The sequence below is a fragment of the Manis javanica genome, chromosome 13, assembly GCF_040802235.1.
Source record: "Manis javanica isolate MJ-LG chromosome 13, MJ_LKY, whole genome shotgun sequence".
In the NCBI taxonomy this organism is placed as follows: Eukaryota; Metazoa; Chordata; class Mammalia; order Pholidota; family Manidae; genus Manis; species Manis javanica.
This window is the reverse complement of record NC_133168.1, coordinates 64,078,048-64,099,270: the sequence shown is the minus strand read 5'-3', so window position 1 is coordinate 64,099,270 and position 21,223 is coordinate 64,078,048. Positions and strand designations below refer to the sequence as shown.

General features: G+C 38.6%; 2 long non-coding RNA genes across 7 annotated transcripts in view; one reads left to right on the top strand and one right to left on the bottom strand.

Annotated features, from left to right (window-relative positions):
* Positions 1 to 21,223, top strand: part of LOC108402963 (uncharacterized) — a 261,901-nt gene that overhangs the window by 74,891 nt on the left and 165,787 nt on the right. For 5 of the 6 annotated variants that reach the window (XR_012124306.1, XR_001854574.3, XR_012124305.1 and 2 more), the window contains one exon: positions 4,854 to 4,946. This is a non-coding gene — a long non-coding RNA (uncharacterized lncRNA). Of the gene's footprint in view, positions 1 to 2,233; positions 2,273 to 4,853; positions 4,947 to 21,223 lie in introns of all 6 variants that reach the window. The other variant, XR_012124303.1, reaches the window with a different exon arrangement.
* Positions 4,857 to 20,211, bottom strand: LOC108386395 (uncharacterized). The gene is made up of 4 exons (XR_001850559.3): positions 19,533 to 20,211; positions 17,715 to 17,835; positions 6,772 to 6,984; positions 4,857 to 4,992 (listed from the first exon to the last, which is right to left on the bottom strand). It is a non-coding gene; the product is annotated as an uncharacterized lncRNA (long non-coding RNA).

Sequence of the window (21,223 nt, the reverse complement as noted above, 5' to 3'; positions counted from 1 at the left end):
CTATGCCATGCTTGTCCCACATTAAATTCTTGATTCCAGAGTCTTCCAAACTTGGGTTCAGCTGAGGGGTTGGAACAAAGGAACTGTGTGAATGTAGCCAGATGGTTTGAGAAGGTAGTGACAGGGTTATGATCAAGAACTCACCTCTCAACTCTATTATTTCTGGAGTCCATTGTAGCCCAAGCAGATGGTTGATCTCAAACACTAATGTGGATTATTGAAAGCAACTGTGCATTGTAAGATGCATCTCAATTTCAATTGCTAAAATGGGAAAAATATGCATCTTATAATCAAAGAATGGTGTTTGAAGAAATCTAGACTCAGGGATTTAATACTAGTAGTAGCTAATAAGAAGCAGAGTTAGAAACTGGATTTGGGTCTTTGGAAGCTATAGTCCATGCCTTTAATATTTAAATTTTTATTTATTTAAAATTTTATTTATTATAATATTGTTGATATACAATATTAGTTTCAAATGTATAACATAGTGACTTGATGATCATACACATTACTAAATGCTCACCATAATAAGTATAGCTACCTCCTGCTACCTTGCCAACATATTGAGATATTATTGGTTAAATTCTCTATTCTGTACTTCCATTCCTATGATTAATTTATTTTATAGTTTTAAGTTTGTACCTCTTTAACCCATCCCCTAACCCCACTCTCCTATGGTATCCAATAGTCTGTTGTCAGTGTTTATGCATCTATTTAATTTTTTCTTCATTTTGTTTTTTGGGTTCTACATGTAAGTGAAATCATACGGTATTTGTCTCTATTTCATGCTTTTTGTACCCTGCCACAACTGCCTCAAATATATATGCTATAGATCTGAAATACTAAACTAAATTTTCAAAGAGGAAGACCAATAAAATTTTCTGGATCTTGTGATAATTCATTGTTTTTTTTTTTTCTTAAATCACTTAGACAAGAAATTCTTCACCTGCAGCTCAAAGCACTCAAATGGAGAGAATCTGGAAAGACATTTTCCTTGAGCCTTTCAATATCTTTCAAAGTCTACTTCATCCAATACTGTGTGCATGTGACGATATTATCCCACAGCTAAAAAACAGAGTCTATTTCAGTGATGCCTTAAATTCATAGAAAATGAAACAAAAGCCCAGATAATGACAACCATTTTAGAATTTGTGTCCTCCAGGAATTAAATAAGAGGGCTTAACAGCATGTCACCGAGAAGGACCGAATCAAGGACAAAAATTTAGTGGTACCTCCTTAAAGCAAGGATGAAGCACTGAGTTGTCTAACGTCTCCCTGCATCAGCTATAGTAGGTCACTTCTAATTACCTTTCCCTTTCTGGGCTATATACAGATGAATGCTTGGGATATTAAAATGCCTTGAAGGCTGGTTATCTAATTGCTACCAAATTGATTTTATGAAGGAAAGAGAAACAGATTAAAGTCTAAGATGTAAATGTAAAACTTGACAGACTGCAGTGTGGTGCTCAATTCTATCAATAGAACTGTCAGCCCACAGTTTCTAGCTAGTTATTATGCATCCATGTAATACGAGGAGAACACATTTGACAACTACGAGAGCAAATGTAACTGTTCTTCCCTCCAAAATAGCAAGAAATGGTGTATTTTTGTCTTCTTGTTTCCCATGCTATCTAGCATATTATACACTATTGAAATAATTTTAGATTGGAATGGCTTCCCTCTTTGCTCATGATATGTTCATGCTTTCTTTTTGCTCTTTTCTTCCTTGTTTCTTCCTCACCTCAACATCATAGATGGTGATGGTATGCTCTGTTTGGACACTAGAGAAATAAGTTTCATATTCTTACTGTGTCTCATGACCACAAACCAGAAAATGCATAAATTGCATTTTTCTGGGTTTTGCTTTGGGAAATCTTGCCATTTCAAACTAGAAGGAGGGATAGTCAAATCACAGAAAGTGGATTTCATATTGCTTTAAAATTCATTCTTTAACATTCATTTGCCCAACAAGTAATCAACAGTGCTATGGAGTCAACAAGGCACAAGACAAATATCATGTTCTTCTTGTGTTCCTGCCTTTTAGATGGGCAGTAATGGAATGACAGGTCATGATAAGTGTAATAAAGGTATATTTTGTTAGTATAGTTTAAGACATATTTTTCTTCATTGTACTTGTGAAGGTAAAATAATGTAGTCATCTGCTCAGGCTACTATAACAGAATGCCACAGACTGGGTGGCTTAAACAGGTGGCTTAAACTTTATTTCTCACAGGTCTGAAGCCTGAGAATCCAAGAGCAAGATGCTAGCAAGGTAGGTGTCATTCAGACCTCTTCTTTTGGCTTGTGGATGGCCACCGTGTCACTGTGTGTTCATGTGGCCTCTCTTTAGTGAATGCACAGAGAGAGAGGGGGCTCTCTCTTTTCTTATAAGGACACTAATCCTATCAGAGCAAGGTTCCAATCTTAGTACCCCGTTTAATTGTATTTACTTCCATAAAGGCCACATCTCCCAATGCAGCCACCCTGGGAGTTATGGCTTCAACATATGAATGTGTAGGAACTCAAAAATTCTGTCTATAACAGGTACAGTAAGGGACCATGGTGTGAGGATACTCAGTGCTGTGTGAGTCAGTGGAAAGAATTGTTTTATAAGGATTGTCATCAGTATCCTTTCTGATAAGATAACCTTTGAGCAGAGACCCAAATGAAGGTGAACCAGGTGCATAACTTTGAAAATGTGTTCCAGGCAAGGGAATCATAAGTGCCAATATCCTGCAGCAGAAGCAGGCATGGTGTGTCTGAGAAGCAGCAGGGAGGGCAGAAGGTATGGATTGAGCCAGGAGAAGACTGGTGGAAAATGAAGGTGGCTGGTTGTGGAGTCCAGCCCTGTAGGGTAGTGACTTTCAGTTTGATCAATCCTCATGCCCCATTTCATAGAAAATATTTTGTAATGACTGCTTTTAAAATTTGAAATAAGATTCATAAAAAATATAACCTAACTATACCAATATATTTATGAACACATATAGTAGGCATCATATAATACATGGATTACAACAACTTAAAGTATCCATCAAGTAAAAGTAGACAGAATTTTGTAGTCTCTTAATGAAACTTAAAGCACCTGCTTTCCTCAATTCTGGATGTAAACATTCCTATTGAACCCATCGATATACTTTAAGGTGTGTATGTAGATAGCATAAAGGTATATGTATGTTAGGATACAAACCCTTCACAATTTCTGATGAAATAAGGTGTGAATTAATGACATTTTCCTCCATCAATTTCTTTGCAAAAATGTGTTCAGGTATATGCTAATGAGTCCTTTACTGTGTTGTTTACTCATATGATATGCTCATAGTTGCACATATTCCCCAAATAGAGGAAAGAATATTTTGACTGATGTAAAGCTGCACTTTTTTGGTATAAATGGAGGAAAAAAGCTGTCAAAGTAAATGGAGCCCTGAATTGGAATTCTGAAGGGAAATTGGGTAAATGAAGCTTTAAGCATTGCCTTAAGGTAAGGGATGAGACGGTAGGGATGGTGCTGGAGGAGAGCAGGCTGGGCGGACCCCAGCGGCCTCTGAGCTTGTCAGTCCTGCAGTGGCTCATCCTGCATCTGGGATGACTTTGCAGGGCTGTGGAGGGAAATACCTACCTGTCACCTGTGAAAAAAGCTATTGCCTGAGCATTTCCGGGCTATTCTTTCATTGCCTAATATGCTGGGCTTAAAATGGTACTTTCTAATACCCAAGTGCCTAGGGTGCTTGGGAATTATTATGCGTGAGGAGACTGAAATGATTTCTAAAGTGACTCAGTTCCTCAGATTTGTAAATATTTGTTTGGAAGTTTATCCTATTATATATATTCAAAAATTTCTAAATGATGACTGATGAACCATATTTCTTATAGTTGATAATTTGAATTCTCTCATCCTATACTTAACATACCTGGACATTTAGAACTGGAAAAAAACTATTTCTTCATAATTCATGGAAATTCAAATCCAATAGACAGAATTTCACCTTTCTCTTTCTCTATATATATACTTATATGCTTATATACATATCAAATCTAATCTTATATAATATGGATTAATTACATTTCTGTAAAATATAAGTAATATAAATTGTTATATTATAATTAGGTTTGATATGGCAGCTGGATTAGATTGTGAATATGCTTTAAAAATTCAATATTTTTTAATTTATACTTTTAGTGGCTGCATTCCTTACAGGATTTTATGTTTTTGAGTTGGAGTACTAGGCTTTATTCAGTGAAATATGTATATATGAAAAGATATTAAATATTGAGTATTTCTATCCATTCCATTCAAAAATTAGATATCAACTCTATTACAGCCATGAAGATCTTGTAGCCTTTGTTTAAAAAGTTGCAGCCACATAGTAGATGCCAGCTTTTGGTTATTCTATCAAGATACATCACATGGTTTTTGAATTTAATGGAACAACTTCCTATGGCCTGTTGTCTTGGATTGCCAGGTTACAGGCTACTGGGCACTGTCATTTCTTGAAGAGAAGGTGGGAGGAGTAGGGCTGGACTGTGCTTTCCAAATTTTCCCTTCAGGACTAATAGCATTGAGTTATCCCTTTCCTTGAAAGGAAGGCGTGAAGGGGAGAAGAGAGGGCAGAGTCACATTAGGGCAGTGCCCTCCATGTGGAGAAAATACGAAGAGCAAGCTCCCCTAGTGAGGAGGAGACCTTTCTTCCTCCAGGGCTCGAGCCGTACTTCCTCTGCTGAAGAGTAATGAAATGTGGTATCCAGCCTTGATTGTATTTAAAGAAAGACACAAATGGGTGCCTATTAGCAGGGATGCAGTGACTTCTTAACTGAAAAATTAACTACTAAAGGCATCAAATTTTATTTCATAGAGGTTTGAATCCTGATGAACTGAAAGGACTGAGGATTTTGCCTGAGGCCATGATTCTAGCTTGAGCAGACTTTGAATGGATTGGCTGTACCAGGTACATTTTTTTCTTTTTTGGGGCTTGGTCATCAGATTTCGTATTACTGCAACAACAAATAAAATAAAAACCTTTTCAGAAGAAGTTTATTAGACTTCAGCATTTTGGTTATGAGTAGAGTGCTTTTTACTAAAATGAATTTAAAGCACTGCGAAACAGAAGAAATATTAAGTTCTGTTTACTTATGATGTAAAACCAAAAACTCTTTAAAAAAAAATTTAAAAGAAAGTAACCATATTAAGTTCGGGAGATAAAAATTTTAATATGTTAAAGGCTGTTAATAATACTGTTTATTGGGCTGGTTAGCTCAGTATTGAAACATACAGTATTTTTTTCCTTATCTCTATTGTGTCTCAGGGCTGTTTTCCATGGCCAAAGGTTTCATTCTCCTATTCTCATACAGATATCTCAGAGTGTTTCTCACTGTTATAAAGAGGATAAAAAATTAGGAAAGGAAGGCATCCTTGTGTAATAAAAAAATGTAAGGCCTGAATTTGGTTGAGAAGGGAAAAAGACACGGCCAGGTGCCCCCATACTGTGGCACAGAGCTTCCCATTGTTACTGTATTTGAATGCACATGCGTGTTAGAGGCAGGGATTGCTACCACTGGAGCTTGGAAATGTTCACTCATTTGCCCTGAGCCACAGGAGGTTTGAGATCCAAACCTGGCTCTGATTTCAGAGTGAGAGCTCGCTCCACATGCCCCAGTACTTCTCAGGGGCGGAGTTCTGTTTGATAAGTCTTTTAGTACCTCTAGGTGGGAATAACTGCCAACATCATATTATCACTGTCAAAATTAAAATGGTACCGTGTATGTGAATGTGCTTTGCAAAATGCCATTCAATGGAGATGGTGTATTGTGAATATGTACTGAAAATTCAACAAGTCCTAAAGTGGGGACGATACCTTAAAACACCCATGCCACCCATGTGGTGAAGTTCATTAGAGTCAACATCACAACAAGCATGGATAGTAATAAGGAAGATGCACATTTCCTTGAAAACTATGCCAAAGGAGGTATGTGCCTGGGAAACAAGGACTGCTAAGAAGAGAAACTCCGTAGCAACTTTTATGGTGTAATAGACCACTGAAAACCACTGTGTAGATAAGTATGGCTTTCATAGGTGGGACACAGCTGTAGCACAGACAAATGTTAGTATGATTAAAATTTAGCAAGAAGAGATGTCAGTGTTCAATATAAGTTTTTTTTCTAGGTACTGTCAGGGAAATCCTTGTGCTTGCTACTCTTTAAAAAGGGAAAGGAGAGTATAGGTGGGGGAAGCATGCACAAAGTGTTTCCCTTCGGAAATGCATCCTTCAGTTGTACATAGTAATCAGATACCGCTGACTATTTCTGGCTCACAAATCATTTGCAAATTGCCTGGCTACCACTCACCTTGTTTCATCCTTGCCTACACATTTGTCAGCCATCAGAACCACCTACAACAGCTTTCATTCCAAAAGCATGGTTACTAACAAATCCCCTCAAAGTGAAAATAAATGTGTGCAGTCGGAGGACACCCTCCCTTTCCCCTCCTTTCCCAGGGCTGGGGCCCATTTGGCACCGGGCTTCATGCTCTCCAGATGGTGACCACTTCTCTGCTCCTGCTTCAGCACGTTCTCTGCCAAGGCACCAAGTGCCAGTTTTCCGGGAAGAATCTGCTTGCAGGAAGATAGCTGCCTGAGTTATGTCACCTCCCTCATAGTCTGCAAGTGGGGCCATGGTGAAACATGGGCGAGGGCCAGAGGAGAGGGAGGAGGCAGGCAGAGATGGGGTTTGTATGAGAAAAAGAAATTCTTGGCGAAACAGAATGCACTCACTCACCTGTGACCTTTGTAGGTTATCTGAACTCTCTGAGCTTCGGTTTTCTCACCTCTACGATGACAGGGTTGAACTCCATGATTGTCTGTCACTCCTCATCTTGTCATCCTATAAGCCTGTGACCACGTTTCAGTGTATACGTTTCAGGAGGAAGCCTTTGAGCAAGAGCCATTCTGCATTACAGTGATGACTGTATTATGGCTAGCCAGCAAGTTTCTTGATACATGAAATAAGGGGGAGAAATAGGCAAGTTTCAGATACATCTGGGAGGTAGCTTCTTTATAGCAAAACTAGGTCTGCCTGATGAAACATTTCAGTGAGATCCTGATTTCAGACTGTCATGTTCTTCACTGTTGAGAAGAGTTTTCTAGGCAAGTGCAGATTTCTTGTCTGCATCTGTCTTATTGGTTTCATGTTACTGATGCAGGAAAGGATGATCTCCTGGGTTTTCACTGGCAATTAGGCATTGGGGACATTGTGGTGGATAATTTTGTGCCCACTATCCATGGAATAGGCTGTACCATGGCTCACACCAGCAGACCTCAGGCAATCTTTCGACAGGAATGACTAATTACGGTATATATGCCCTTCAAATATTTTTACCGAAATAGAGGCCATTCTGAAAGGCTTTCTGAGGAGTCTGACCTCATCTTGTCTGCCTGCTCTGGCCATCAGAGCAGCTATGAAAGTGCTGCTCAGGATCTCTGCATGAGTTCTGGGCTCCCCAAGGCTCCAAAGTTCCAGAGAGAGAGAGAGCCTGCAACCCTGTCGCAGGGCTCTGGGCTCTGGTTCAACTCCACACCATGCTGTGTAGCTAAAAATATGTCCTTGTAGATCCAGTTATCTACTATGTAAAAAACTAGAAATCGAGAATACTTGAAGAAAAAAGATGCTGCTGCTCTGATATTTGCTTACTTTTCTCCAAGTTATGAATCATTCCTCCATCACTGTTTTTAATAACTGTTTGGAATATGGAATAACATAATATTTTGTCATGATTTGCCTGCCTTTCCTTCCCATTTTGAAGTTTCAGCTGGGAGTTGGGCTGGTGGATGATACGGGTCGAGCTTGACAGGAAAACATTATATTTGTCTCTTTGAATATGCTGAGTTCTGCATATGATTATGTATTAAAATGGGTGACGGTCTTTTGTTTCCTATACTTTTCAAGCTACACACATTTGTTTTCCTCATGACATATACCCTGTGGTACCCAAGAATAACTCAGGACATACAAGTCATGTAAGGTCCAGAGCTGGGGAGTTTTTGGTATCAGAAGTATGTTGGTCTACTTAGGCCGCTGAAACAAATTGTTACAGACTGGGTACTTAAACAACAGAAATTTATTTCCCCATAGTTCTGGAGGCTAGAAGTCCAAGATCAAGTTTCCAGCTGATTTGGTTTCTGGTGAAGATTCTCTTCCTGGCTTTCATACAGCTGCTCTCTCACTATGTCTTCACATGGCCTTTTCCCAGTGCATGCATGTAGGCGGGGAGAGAGAGAGAGAGAGAGAGAGAGAGAGAGAGAGAGAGAGAGAGGGAGAGGGCTCTCTGGTGTCTCATCTTTAAGGACATTAATCATGTTGCATCAAGGACCCATCCTTCTTAGCTCATTTAACCTTAATTACTTCCTTAGAGGCCCCATCTCCAAAAACAACCACCCAAGGGGTTTCGGCTTCAACATAGGACCTTTGTGGGGACACAAATATTCAGTCCATAACAAGAATGTTACAGATTCTAAGGGGATATACAATGGAAGATTGAAGGCTGTATAGTTTAGTGGCTAAAGAGTATGGTCTTTGGAGTCAGTTCCATCTTAGTTTGATTTCTGGTTTTGCCACTTACTGTGTGATCTTGGAGAAGTTCATTTGGAACTCTTTTGCTAAATATTTCTTTTGTTTCTACTGGATCTTATGGTGGGATCTGGCCATAGGGTTGTTCATATGACAGAAGTAAATAATACTGTCCATGTTAGATCCCTAGAGGAGGAGATGGAACATGGAAATTATTTGGTAAATAGTTGGTTTACCAAATAATTTACTTGTTGATCTGAGCATAGAAGATACAAGTTTTGTTTTGTTTCTACTCCTTTGGAATTCCCAGAAAGTGAGTCAGTCTTCCAATGAGACTCTACTTTAGCAAACATTATGCAGTTTGTACAGGCAGAGTATGTATCCCTAAGGTTTCTATATATGTGCATGCAAGTGTGTTGCTGGGGTAAGTGGGTAGGTGTGGAGAAAGAGGGCTTGGTCCAAGATGACTTTTGTGGGGACACAAACATTCAGTCCATAACAAAAATGTTGTAGATTCTAAGGGGACATACAAAGTAAGATTGAAGGCTGTTTGGTTAAGTGGCTAAAGAGTATGGTCTTCGGAGTCAGTTCCATCTTAGTTGGAACTAAGGGCCCTTAGTCCAGAGCACTACAGCTGGATGTAGACTGAAAACGCTGCTGCACTCTGACCTGGTGAGACATAACCACTACAGATTATGCCATAGCAGAAATGGTTCCCTGATGGTCTCTTGGGGTCACCCAGGGTCTCTGCAATTCTTCCAGGTAAAAGATGAGCTACAGGAAGCTCCACTAATTGGCATTTAGCCTGGATTCACCCAACCTACTTTGCAGAGCCTCTTCAATTCTGGGGTTATCAAGTGTCAGGCTGTCAATGTTCTAACCAGTCCAGCAGGTGATATAGATTTCTCTTCCCTACTCAACAAGCCAACACATATGCTCATGTGGACACACATGTGGGCTCATTCAAATATGGACACACACATACATGCACATACTTTTTAGAACTTATGATGGAGGTTTGGAGGTATAAAGGCATTGAGAGGATAAATATCAAAATCCATTTTGACTTCTAAGGGAGAAAGATGATTCAGCTGTGTCCTCTTATTATTTAGAATCACAGATAACAACTCTTAATTCTTTATTGATTTTTAAATTAATTTGTAATCAGAATGATATAAAGACATCTTAAAAGCCATCCTTTAGAATCTTCCATATACCCCAAGTACAAGTACTGATTTAGAGTTTTGTCAGTCACTTGATGTCTTCCCAACTTCCAAACTAATGCTCATGGCATAGGAATGATGCAGAAACACCAACGGGTTGAGATTCAGCAGGTTAGGGCCTAGTCCTCTGTCAGCCACAAGCCAACAAATACTTTGAGAAAGTCATCCACTGCTTCTCCTAGAAGATGCCTCTGATCTTTCAATTTATTAATCTCTCTGAAACTTAATATTCTTATTTGTGAAAGGAAAGTATTAGAATAAATGAACCTCAAATGCTCTTTCTACTTGATCACTAAAAATCTTCTAAGGCAAAAATGCCAAGACACCACATTAAGAGATTTATATGCATTATATCACTTGATCTTCATGGGGACCCTTGTCACATTTACAAGCAAAAGCCTAGAGAAATTAAGAAACTTGGCTTGAGATCTCACAGCTAGTAAGTGGGGGCCATCCCCAGCCTAAATTCTTAGCTGTCATTCTGTTCAATACATTAAAATAGTCCCTAGATGTACAGATGTGGCTTAGGCTGGGAGAGGATACAATTACACAGAAAATAGAGACTTCCCTATTTCTATGAGTTCAAGTCAAATTTGGGAAACAAACAAAGGGAGAGAGAAGTTTAGGCTTGAAATCTGCAATATGGGGATATGATCGTGAAGGGGGAGCCTTCAAATATGGGCAGGATTTGAATAAACAAAGGAGATATAGGGGACTGCCACAGACTGTGACTGTATCAGGAGCAAAGGCAAGATGGTACGGGTGGTGGTGAAGTTTTATGTGAGCTTTGGGGTCTGTGTTAGGAAATTAATTTAGAAAGGTACAAAACTGGTTGAGGTATGAGAGGCCTTTCAAGCCTCTGGTTGGGGAATTAGGAATTGATGACAAGTTTTTAATCAGGGATGGAATCTGAGCCAATATGTTTTCATGCATTTGGTCAGGCAGTGTAGTGCAGGGGACAAAGAGAGAAGCTGTGGTAGATTTGTGGATTGGAGCAAGAAAATAGCAGGAAAGAAGAGTTCATTCTGAATGACATCTGAAAGACACAAATAGATTGTAGGGAATGCAAGAAAAGGAAATAGCAAACATGACTCTAAGATACTTTTTGCTGGCTCTCTCATGAAGGTTAACATTGCCAAAGTGCTCTGTTTAAGAAGTAAGAATCTGTGGGTGAAGGAAAACAAAGAGAGGAGGCCTGTAGAACTTTTTGGGAGCTTGAAACCACTTAGTAGAAAGGAACATTTGAAGAACAAGGATGTCTAGTATTCAGTTTTGGGGTGCACGTGTGTGTGTGTGTTGCTATGATGTGAACTCCCTGTTATTCCAAAAACTTTTATGAAGTCTGCTATACATAAAAGGATTTCTGTATGCTCCTTTTTGTTTCTTTGTTTCCTTTTTGTTTTTGGTGGAAATCAAGAAAGGGGCTGAATTATTCATATGGTAGATATTGTTTAGAACTTGACAATTTGTTCAGGCTGTGAGATAAACCGTACACTGATTTAGAGTTTTGTCAGTCACCTGATGTCTTCCCAACTTCCAAACTAATGCTCATGACATAGGAATATTGCAGAAACACCAAAGGGCTGAGATTCAGTAGGTTAGGTCCTAGTCCTCTGTCAGCCTCATATAGCAGAAGTAAGAATGGAGGTAGGCTGTAACATGAGAACATAGCCTCCCCACGCCAAACACACATCCCCACATTACCTCCTTCTTAAGGCTTGCATTAGGCTTTCAAAAGGATGTGGAATGCGAATGAGTTCAATTTAATCTAGATATGAAGGGAGAAAGATGACCACAGCTGATGAATGTGTTCCATATGGAACTATAATCAAGAAAATTAGAAAGTCACATCTACTAAAAGTAATCTAAATGAAGTAGGACAGCTCTAATCCTATGAGATCCATTCATAGCATGATTATTAATGTATCAGTTTATTTAAATGATCTTTTGTATCCCTTTATAAAAGTCCTCTGGAAACGTCAAAAGTGAGGAAGCTAGGATCGAGGAAATATCAAACATGACTTTAAGATACTTTTTGCTGGTTCTCTCATGAAGGATAGAGACAAATTTTTCTACAGCACTTTCTGCCAGGTTTTCAGGAAATGATGTATTTGACAGTCAGCATTTATTGAGTACCAGTTACCTTAATTGAGACATTATACGTGGTCCTGTGGGAAGATGCGAAGGACCCTTGTCGTCTCTGCACTTGAGATACAGAGTTTACTTAAACACATGGCAGGGAGCCTTTTCTATTGCCAGGAAAGTTAATAGCATGGGATCTCAACTTTTGAAAGGAAGTTAGAGTACTATACTACTCTTTTCCAAATCTGATTTTTGTGTATCAGGAGATGTTCCAACAGCAGACTTTAGCCTCTATTTTTAACTGAAATCTGAGAAAAGCTTGTAGATATTCTAGAAATACCAGAGTCAGTAGTCTTTATGATGATTAAAACTTCTGTGTGTGGGGGGGTATGTTGGAAAAAAAAGAGAGGAAGGAGGGGCACAGAAAAATAGCATCAAATATTAAGAGAGAAATTGGGAATTTTATTCATATAATGGAGTACTTAGAGATTTTAAACCCTCTTTAACTGATTCAGAAAGCTGAAAAAAATTACTAAATCAGTTTCATATTTGCAAGATATTGAGTTTTATTCTTATGCTTCATTTATAAATATATTCTCCATGTCCATTTGCCCAAATTTAATTCACAGGATAAAAGTATCATAGTCTGGCATAATATTAAGATCATCTCATCTGGCCATCATCCCCATATAGTTTTCATTCATTTTACACCTTCAAGGATGAATTTGCTCCCTCAAATGTCCTCTCAGGACATCACTGGAAAGCTTGGAATATGTAAAAGATTCTAAATTGAAGTGAAATCTGTGTTCCTTGCATTTATTTATACCAGTTGATCATTTAGAAATACAAACAGAATTGAATAATCCCTTTTTACAAGAAAGTCCTGAAATTTTTGAAGCTTTCTATGAAGTCAAACCAAGTGCCATCTTCCTCTTCCCACTTCCTCACATCTCTTTCTGAAGCCAAAAATACTTTTATTTTTCTACTGTTTGTGACACACAATTTGAAGTTCTATCATTGACAAAAAAAAAAAATCCAATATTCCTATATCCTTCCTCATTGTCACAATTAAGACATAGTATTTCAAGGGTCATTCATTCATTCATTCAAGAAAATATTTACTGAGTAGCCACTAACTCAGGTCACTGTGATCTATACTGAGGATAAAGCAGTGAACACAATGGATTAACATACTTAACCTCATGGAATTTACATTTAAGTGGGGAAGACAGAAAATATGTGAGATAAGTAATATAAAGTAACTTATCAATAAGTGTTGGGGGGATAAAAATAAAGCAGGACAGAGATACAAGATGTAGGTGGGGAAAATCGTGTTTCAGTCATTGGCTTAGGTGACTGGGGGTGTCCTCACTGAGAAGGTAAATGTGTTAGTCTGGGTTCTTCAGAAAAACAGAGCAAAAGGGTAGAAGGATCTATCTATCTATCTATCTATCTATCTATCTATCTATCTATCTATCTATCTATCTATCTATCTATCTATCTATCTATCCATTCTTCCTTCCTTCCATCCATCCATCCATCCATCCATCTATCTATCTATCTATCTATCTATCTATCTATCTATCTATCTATCTATCTATCTATCTATCTATGTGCCTACCTACTTACCTGTCACCTATCAATCGACAGATTTACGTAAGGAATTGACTCACGTAGTTATGGTGGCTGAGAAGTCCCATGACCTGTAGTTGGCAAGTTGGAGACCCAGGTGTAAACTGTAAAGCCCCAAGTTTAAGTCCAAAGGCAGGAGAAGACCAATGTCCTGGCTCAAAGACTATCAGGCAAAGAGAACAAATTCTCCCTGACTGAGCCTTTCCTTTTATTGAGGCCTCTAATGGATAAGATGAGGCCCATCTCACACTGGGGAAGGCCATCTGCTTTACTTAGTTTGTCCATTCAAATGTTAAGCTCATGCTGAAACATTCTCACAGACACACACAGAATAATGTTCAATGAAATATCTGCTTTTTCCTCCTTCCATGGTCCAGTCAAGTTGATGCATAAAATTAACCATCCCAGTAAAATTTAAGTAGAGATTTAAGGAAATAAAGAAATGAATTAAATGAGTGACCTGGGGATAGAGAAGCCCAGACAGAGGAAAGAGAAAGTTAAAAGGCTGGTATATTCAAAAGAGAGCAAGGACACCAGTGTGGCTGGAAAGGAGAAGTAGAAGATGAAGTCGAAGTCACATGGAGTCAGCTGTTACCCTGAGAGCGATGGGGGAGGGAGGCTGTTGGAACATTTGGAGCAGAGAATGATCAGATATTATTTTTAGCAAAGACACTCTGATTGCTGATAGTGATTAAACAAAAAGCAAAGAATTGGGAGGACCAGTTAAAAGACTGTTGCAATAATCCAGGCAAGACAGTGGTAGGGTACGGATCTGGATGGGTAGGGGCTGGCAGTGGACGTGGTGAGAAACAGCTGAGTTCTGGATATTTTTTGAAGTTAGAACTGACAAGATTTGTTAATGGGTCAGAAGTGGGTGTGAAAGAAAAAGTGGTATCAAGGGTAATTCTAAGCTTTTTAGTCTGAGGTGCCATTTACTGAGATGAGAATGAATGGATGAGGAGGCAGTTAATGATAATCAGGAGTTCAGCTTTACATCTGACTCTCCAAGTGTTGGTCTGAGTTAAGATAAACATATAGATGTGATTGAAATTGACAAGCTTGGATGGTATCTCCTAGGGTAAGAGGATGTTGGAGAAAAGGTCAAGGGAGAGCCCGGAACCCCTCTGGGTGGAGGACCCACAGAGAATTGCAGAGCAAGCCTCCCATCCTCTCATGCATCTCCTTGTTCTAAGATCTTATTAAGTCCTTCTGGCAGCACCACCATACTGCGGGTTTGTAGTGTGCTCTCTGTTTCTGACTTTCCCGCACCCACATTCTGAGTCTTTCTCTTGTGTGTCAGTGCTAAATTGCACCCACTTCCTCCCCAGCACTCCATGAGTTGTGTCCATCCTTCAGGTAGATGGACTAACTCCCAAAATTTGGTTTGAATGCTGAGACTGATGATGCTACACACATACCAGGAGGATATACAAATGTTTATTTCACAATTGAGGTTTCTTAGGCGATCAGGGCAAGCCTCTCAAGCAGGTGTGAAATGGCTTGAGAAAGCAAGGAAAGTAGACTGACTCCTCACTTTTATTTTGGTTAGAGGTTGCGGCTGGGTGGGGATTCCCACGCACAGAGAAGGGACTTGCATGGTTTGAATTTCTTGTCAGAACCAGAGAAAGGAGCATGCAGGCTTTCTTATAAGCTTGTCCAGATGAGGGGCAGAAGAGGAAGAGGGTGTGAGGAGGATTAAAATGTGTCAGCAGTAAAACATCAAAAAATGGAATCACATTCTTTGTTATAGTTTATTTTTAGGCCACTGATATTCTGGACTTGAATTCAAAATCATTCTCTTACCTTTATTGAACTCAATTTTGTTAAAATCAGTCCATTATTCCAAGGTACCAAAATCCTTTTAGATCTTGATTCTGTGGAGTAGTGTTTTTGCAATATTTATCCTTGGAATATGCAAGCCATTTATCATAGGAAAATGCAGTGGTTATAGCTTAGGACAAAGTGTTGGGGCATCCAACTCAACCATTTCTTCCAGTTTGGCATAAACCATTAACAACTAACTATTCTTCAATGTAGCCAATGGCTAATTCATCAAATTAAACAAAAATCCAAACCTTATTATTCCAGATGGTCTCAGAAATTCTGATCAAATCTTGAACAATGTGAACCCTCTCATGTAAACCCAGATGATCTACCAGATTATTAGTGATGATCTATCAAAATAAAAATGATCTCAAAATAGGAAATGTGATTATATTTGCTTTTTGATCAGCCATTCAGAATACTGCCAGGAAACAACCACAAGTTCACCTCTTTGTAGGTTTTGGAATTCACTATTCAGCTTTTTTATCTAACTTCTGGTCCTGTAACACTGCTGTTAATACCCAAGGATCTCAACTGCAAATTATTTTCATAATGTGGTTTGTAATTCTTCATTGTCAGGTCTGGAGATATGAATTTGTTTAGAACAGATGGATACTGCCCAATGAAGTCTTTGCCCTTATTGGGCTCCATTTTTTTCCCCAAAAGCATTCAGTCTGAGTCTCAGAGGTTGAAAAACATATCATCATTATATCATTAGCTCAGTCTTGGCCCTCCCTTGCTCCAAAAAAAATCATGAATTACTTTGGTATTTTGATTTTTTCCCCAAATCTAGCTCATTTGGGATCTGAATCTCTCTAACTTGAGTCTTACTGGGCTTACTACTTTCATAGTCAGTGTTCATTTGTTCATTCATTCATTCACTTGACAATACTTTTTTGACTCTTTGCTATGTTCTTGGCACTGCATTACCATGATGATTAATAAGATAGATATGGATACTTTTCCATTGTATTTTTTTCATTTTAAAATATCTTCATATACATTTTTAAAAGTTCTCTTTCCACTTTCCTCCTCATTTTATTATTTGCAATTGCACTCAAAATTGCATTTTTGAGAACATAACACATTTGAGTCATAATCTCTTTAGGAGACTCATGCCATGAATAATGCATATCTTTTCTCTAAACATTTTGAAAATATTCACATAGTCTAGAGTGTCCAATGCATGATGTCCTGTCTTCTTTTCCTTGGAAAAGTTAAATTTGAGATAACACAGCCACTTTCCTTCAAGGTTCACATAACTTTCACTTCACCAATAAATTTTTCTTGTCAGAACTAGATCCAAAGTGGTCATTGCTTCTGGCTGTCTCCTTGCTTCTTTAGTCATTAAATTGATATTCAAGCACCTGTTACATGGTTGGGTTTTTAGCCAAATAAAATGTTTAGCATATTCATGGGTGGCTGAAATATTTTTTTTACTGCTGATAAGGACAGAAATCCCATCTGTTTTGTTCACTCCTAATTCCTACACCATGAGGTGCTCCAGAGCAGCCACCATTATCTTTACTACTAACTCAGTGCCTTCCCTACAGTGCATTTCTGTCTTCAGGAAATGGAGAATTCTATGCAGATGTCAACCTTCTTGACCTTTAGCACTACTCCACTTCTCTTTGAAATCTGTTTTTTTTTTTAATAGGTCAAGTCCTTCGATTATCATGTTCTAATTTAGAGGCTGAATATGTGACATCTTAGAGATTCTTTCTTTAATATTTTCATTCATTCAACTAATATTTATTGAGCACTTATTTAAGAGTAATAATAACAATAACTAAGTTATTGAGCATTAACTATATGCCAGGCACCTTTTAAAGCGCTTCACATGAATTATTAATTTGATCTTTATGATCCAAATGAGACAGAGATATTAAAATTTTCTAAGGTCACATGGATTTTAAGAGAAGAAGCATGACAGTATTCTGAGTACTGGTGATTTAGCAATGGACAAAACAGAGAATGTTCCTTTTTTGTAGGGCATTTACATTCCAGGGAGGAAAGCAAATGGTAAATAAGTAAACATGATACTTCCAGATGATAGATATTACAAAGAAAAGTAAACATGGGAATGTCATGAAGAGTGACAGGGAAAGGGTAATAACTTGAATAAGATAGTCCAAGAAGCCTCTCTGGAGATCAGCCAGTAGGCTTCTAGCTGCAAGTAACAAAAAACTGAACACAAAATAGTTTAAACAACAGAGGAATTTGTTATCTTATATAAAAAGATGTCTAAAGATAGAAGGGTTCTAGGGTTAGTTAACAAGAAGGTAATGGATGTAGGAGAACATCAGTTCTTACCTGCCCATCTCAGCATGTGGGCTAGCTGCCTCCCTACTTGCAACATGGCTGCTTTACTTCTAGTATTCCATTCTCACTCACCTGAAGCAAAATCCTTAGATAAATAGAGATAGCTTTTCCCGTAGATCTCTTTTTTTATCAGCAAGAAACTCTCTGTTTCCAGCAGACTTTGCATTTCATCTTTTTTGGCCAACTGTGTTACCTGCAAGAGAAATGAAATTATGACTGGCCTAGGGTCTAAGCCTTAGACAAATAAAGATTCACTCCTGGTAATGGGTTTGAGTCCCTTTTCTTAAGTATAAGAATGATCAGAGGAGGCTGAACAAATGAAAAATTAGGGAGAAGAGAGGGGATTGGATGAGTCCTATCCAAAAATAAGCTGAGTCCAGAATAATAAAGAGGAGTCAATTATGTGAAGACCTGAGGTTCAAATAACAAACCTACCTTCCATTTATTATTTACCTGGCTTTGCACAAATTACCTAACCTCTCGGTGTTTCAGTTTTCACATCTTTAAAGTGGGTGCAAAATAATGCACAAATTGTGGAATTAGTGAAAAACAAAAAAGAAGACATAAACACAATAGGGCCTGGAATATGTAGGTGCTCAATAAATGTTAACTATCATTATTATATCATTGGTTCAGCATCCAGATCAGGTAGGGTTCTTGTAGGTCACAGTAAAATATTTTGATTTTATTCAAATTAAATTGTGAAGTCATTGAAATGTTTTATGCACAGAGTGAGATAATATCATTTGAATTTTTAAGAGTCATTTTTTCAGCCATATATAGATTGGAGTATGACGCAAAGGAAAAGTAGGTTCAGTGGGTTTGGTGTAGTTAGTAGGTCTTTGCAGTAATTTTGATCAAGTAATTTGACTAGCGTAAAAGCAATGGGAGTGGGTAGAGCTAACAGAATTTGCTGACAGCTTATATTTGAGTTTGTGGTTAAAGGAAATAGGGATTTTGAATATTTGACTAGGAAGACTGTGGGGATATGGTGATGCTTTTTGTTGAGATAGAGAAGGGGCCTGTAGGATTCACAAAACTGCCAAAGTGATGTATGCAACAAAAAGGTTAAGAACCCTGCTTTAAAATTCTTTGCCTGTGAATCTCTTCTTCCACATTTCTTAAGAGAGTGTAACTTTTATCTTCTCTATTTTTTTGAGAGCTCACTTTCCCTCAATTTACATATTTGATCTGATAATAAAACAATTTGTGAAGATGATCTTTGTCAAACTGGTTTACCACAGAGCAGAAGTGAGAACATAATGAATGTAATACTCACTTGTTGAGTATGTCCCAAGCCTTTCAAGGCCCAGCTGTTCAAGATTTAGTAGGTGAATCTCATGAAAAGTGATTTGTAGTTTTCATTTTTATTTCCCTCTATCCTTCCCTTCCAGCTATTAGAGCCTATTATTTCCTGTGAAAAATTAATTTCTTTTGTTCTCAGAGTCAAGTGGAAGTGTGGACAGATTAGCCATTTCAGCCTATCCCTACTGCATACCATTGACATCGTCCACATGGCCCTCAGTGGTGGGTAGACACGAGCCCCACTCCCACATGCCCCTAGTCCTTAACAGCGTCCTGTGAGGATATAATCTACGTAGGCATCCAGCTTTGCACATTACGTGGATTTTTCTTACATGCCTTATTGAAGAGCAACAGGATTTAAAAAGGAACATCATCAAGTTCTTGCAAATGACACAAGCCTTGTTGCATTTTAATGATAACAATGACAATAAAACCAGAACTTTTGAAATATAATTACTTATTGGCAAGGACCACTTTGTGTTTGTTTGGAGCAGCAAGTACTATAGCTTGGAGGAAATACATAGGTAGTTTTTTGACATATCTGAAGATGATACAATGGATGTGTCACTAGCATTGGGCACTTACCTTATTTTTCCAGTACTGTTGATGAAATGAATAACTTGTCCCTTTCCATTTTTCTTCCTTATGGTGAAAATGACTATCAGCCAGACATTTTTGATTACAGAGTACAGAAATCCAATTTGAACTAGTTTCAGCAGAAAAATCTAGGCTTAAAAGTCAGAAGAAGAGTTAAACTTCTACAAGGCAAGGAGCAGTTCCAGGAATCTCTGGGACTGACCTTTGAACCCTGCCAGGACTCCTTTGCTTTCCATCTCTCGTCTTTTGTTTTGTTTTTCCTTAGCAGAGCGCTCTCCTTTGCTGACAGCTTTAAGGCTGTATCTTTCCAGCTTTAGCATCAGAAAGGAAAGCATTCTACCTCTCAGTTCCACACAGAAAAGTCCTAAAGACCAGTGGTCAGGTAAGGTCAGAGGCCCAACCACAGTCAAACCGCTGTGACGAGGAAGTCAAAGTTATGGAGTAAGACAGTGGCCCAGACCATGAATCCAGAGCAGTTGAAGAGGCAGCTCCCCAAAAGAATAGGGCGGTGCTACTCTCCAAGGGAAAGAAGGCTAGTACACAAAAAGGAAACGAAACAAAATAAAACAATCAAAAAAAGAAAAAAAGCCAAGCAGCAAGTGTTCACTGAAAGATTCCATTTGCAAGATAGGCTGGTGAGAATTAGAAGTTAACTCAGCAACTAGGGAATAGACATTTACTGGTTCAGGAGAGGTACATACCTCTTCTTTGTTTTCAGTCCCAGACTGTTAAACTCATTGGGTGATTTTCTTAACAAACTTAGATACCTAATTCAAGATCAGCACTTTCCCAGCAATCAAATCCCATTGAGTTGTTTTGCTTTCTTTAAGTCCTTGTTTTAATTTAGAGAAATCTATTTTTTTCTTTGTCTATTGTGCTTAAGGGACTCTCCTTTTGAAGAGGCCATTTAGTATACAACCTATCTGAACTGCTTTCCATAATCAGTAGTTTCTTTGTATGCTAATAACCAGAATTATTTGGAATAAATAACAGACATATCTGGGAGGGGTTTTATTTATAGCTAACGTAATCCTCATTTTATAAAATGAAATTCAGAAAAGGGAAGTGATTTGCCCAAGCTCATCTCTCAAAGCCAGTATTAAAATCCCAGGACCACCTGACTGTCCTAGTTTTGTGTTATTTCTACTTCATCAGGCTTAGTGCAGAAAAAATGAGAACAGATCCAACAATAACAAATGCAAAGATCAGGTTGGATCATCCCAGTTCTGAAGAGCCCTTGCTGCCACTGGGACTTAGAATATAGAGCTGGTGGGAGAAGTAAGGGGCAGAGGGCAGGGGCCTTGGGCGGAGACTGCTCACCTCCCTTGCACAGGCAGGACCCTTGGTGTTGGGAACCTAGTGGGCTGCATAAAAGAGCTCTCAGAGGAGGTGGGTTCCTCTCTCTCCTTTCAACCCAGGTCCAGTCCAATTCTACTTACCAGGTGCCTCCCTGAGCAGCCCCTCTTGTGCTTTGCCATGGCTGTGGCTGCAGTTCCTGTCCCTTGCATTCTCCCTGCTTCCAAAAGGCCTCCTCCCAACTCTTCATCACCATAGTGATCTGTCTAAAATGCAAATTGGGTCGCATCATGCTCCAGCTTAAAATAGTGCAGTGTCTACCCCTTCCTTCAACCACACAGCATCAAGTTCCTTTCCTTCACCCTGACTTTCCTCTCTGCCTC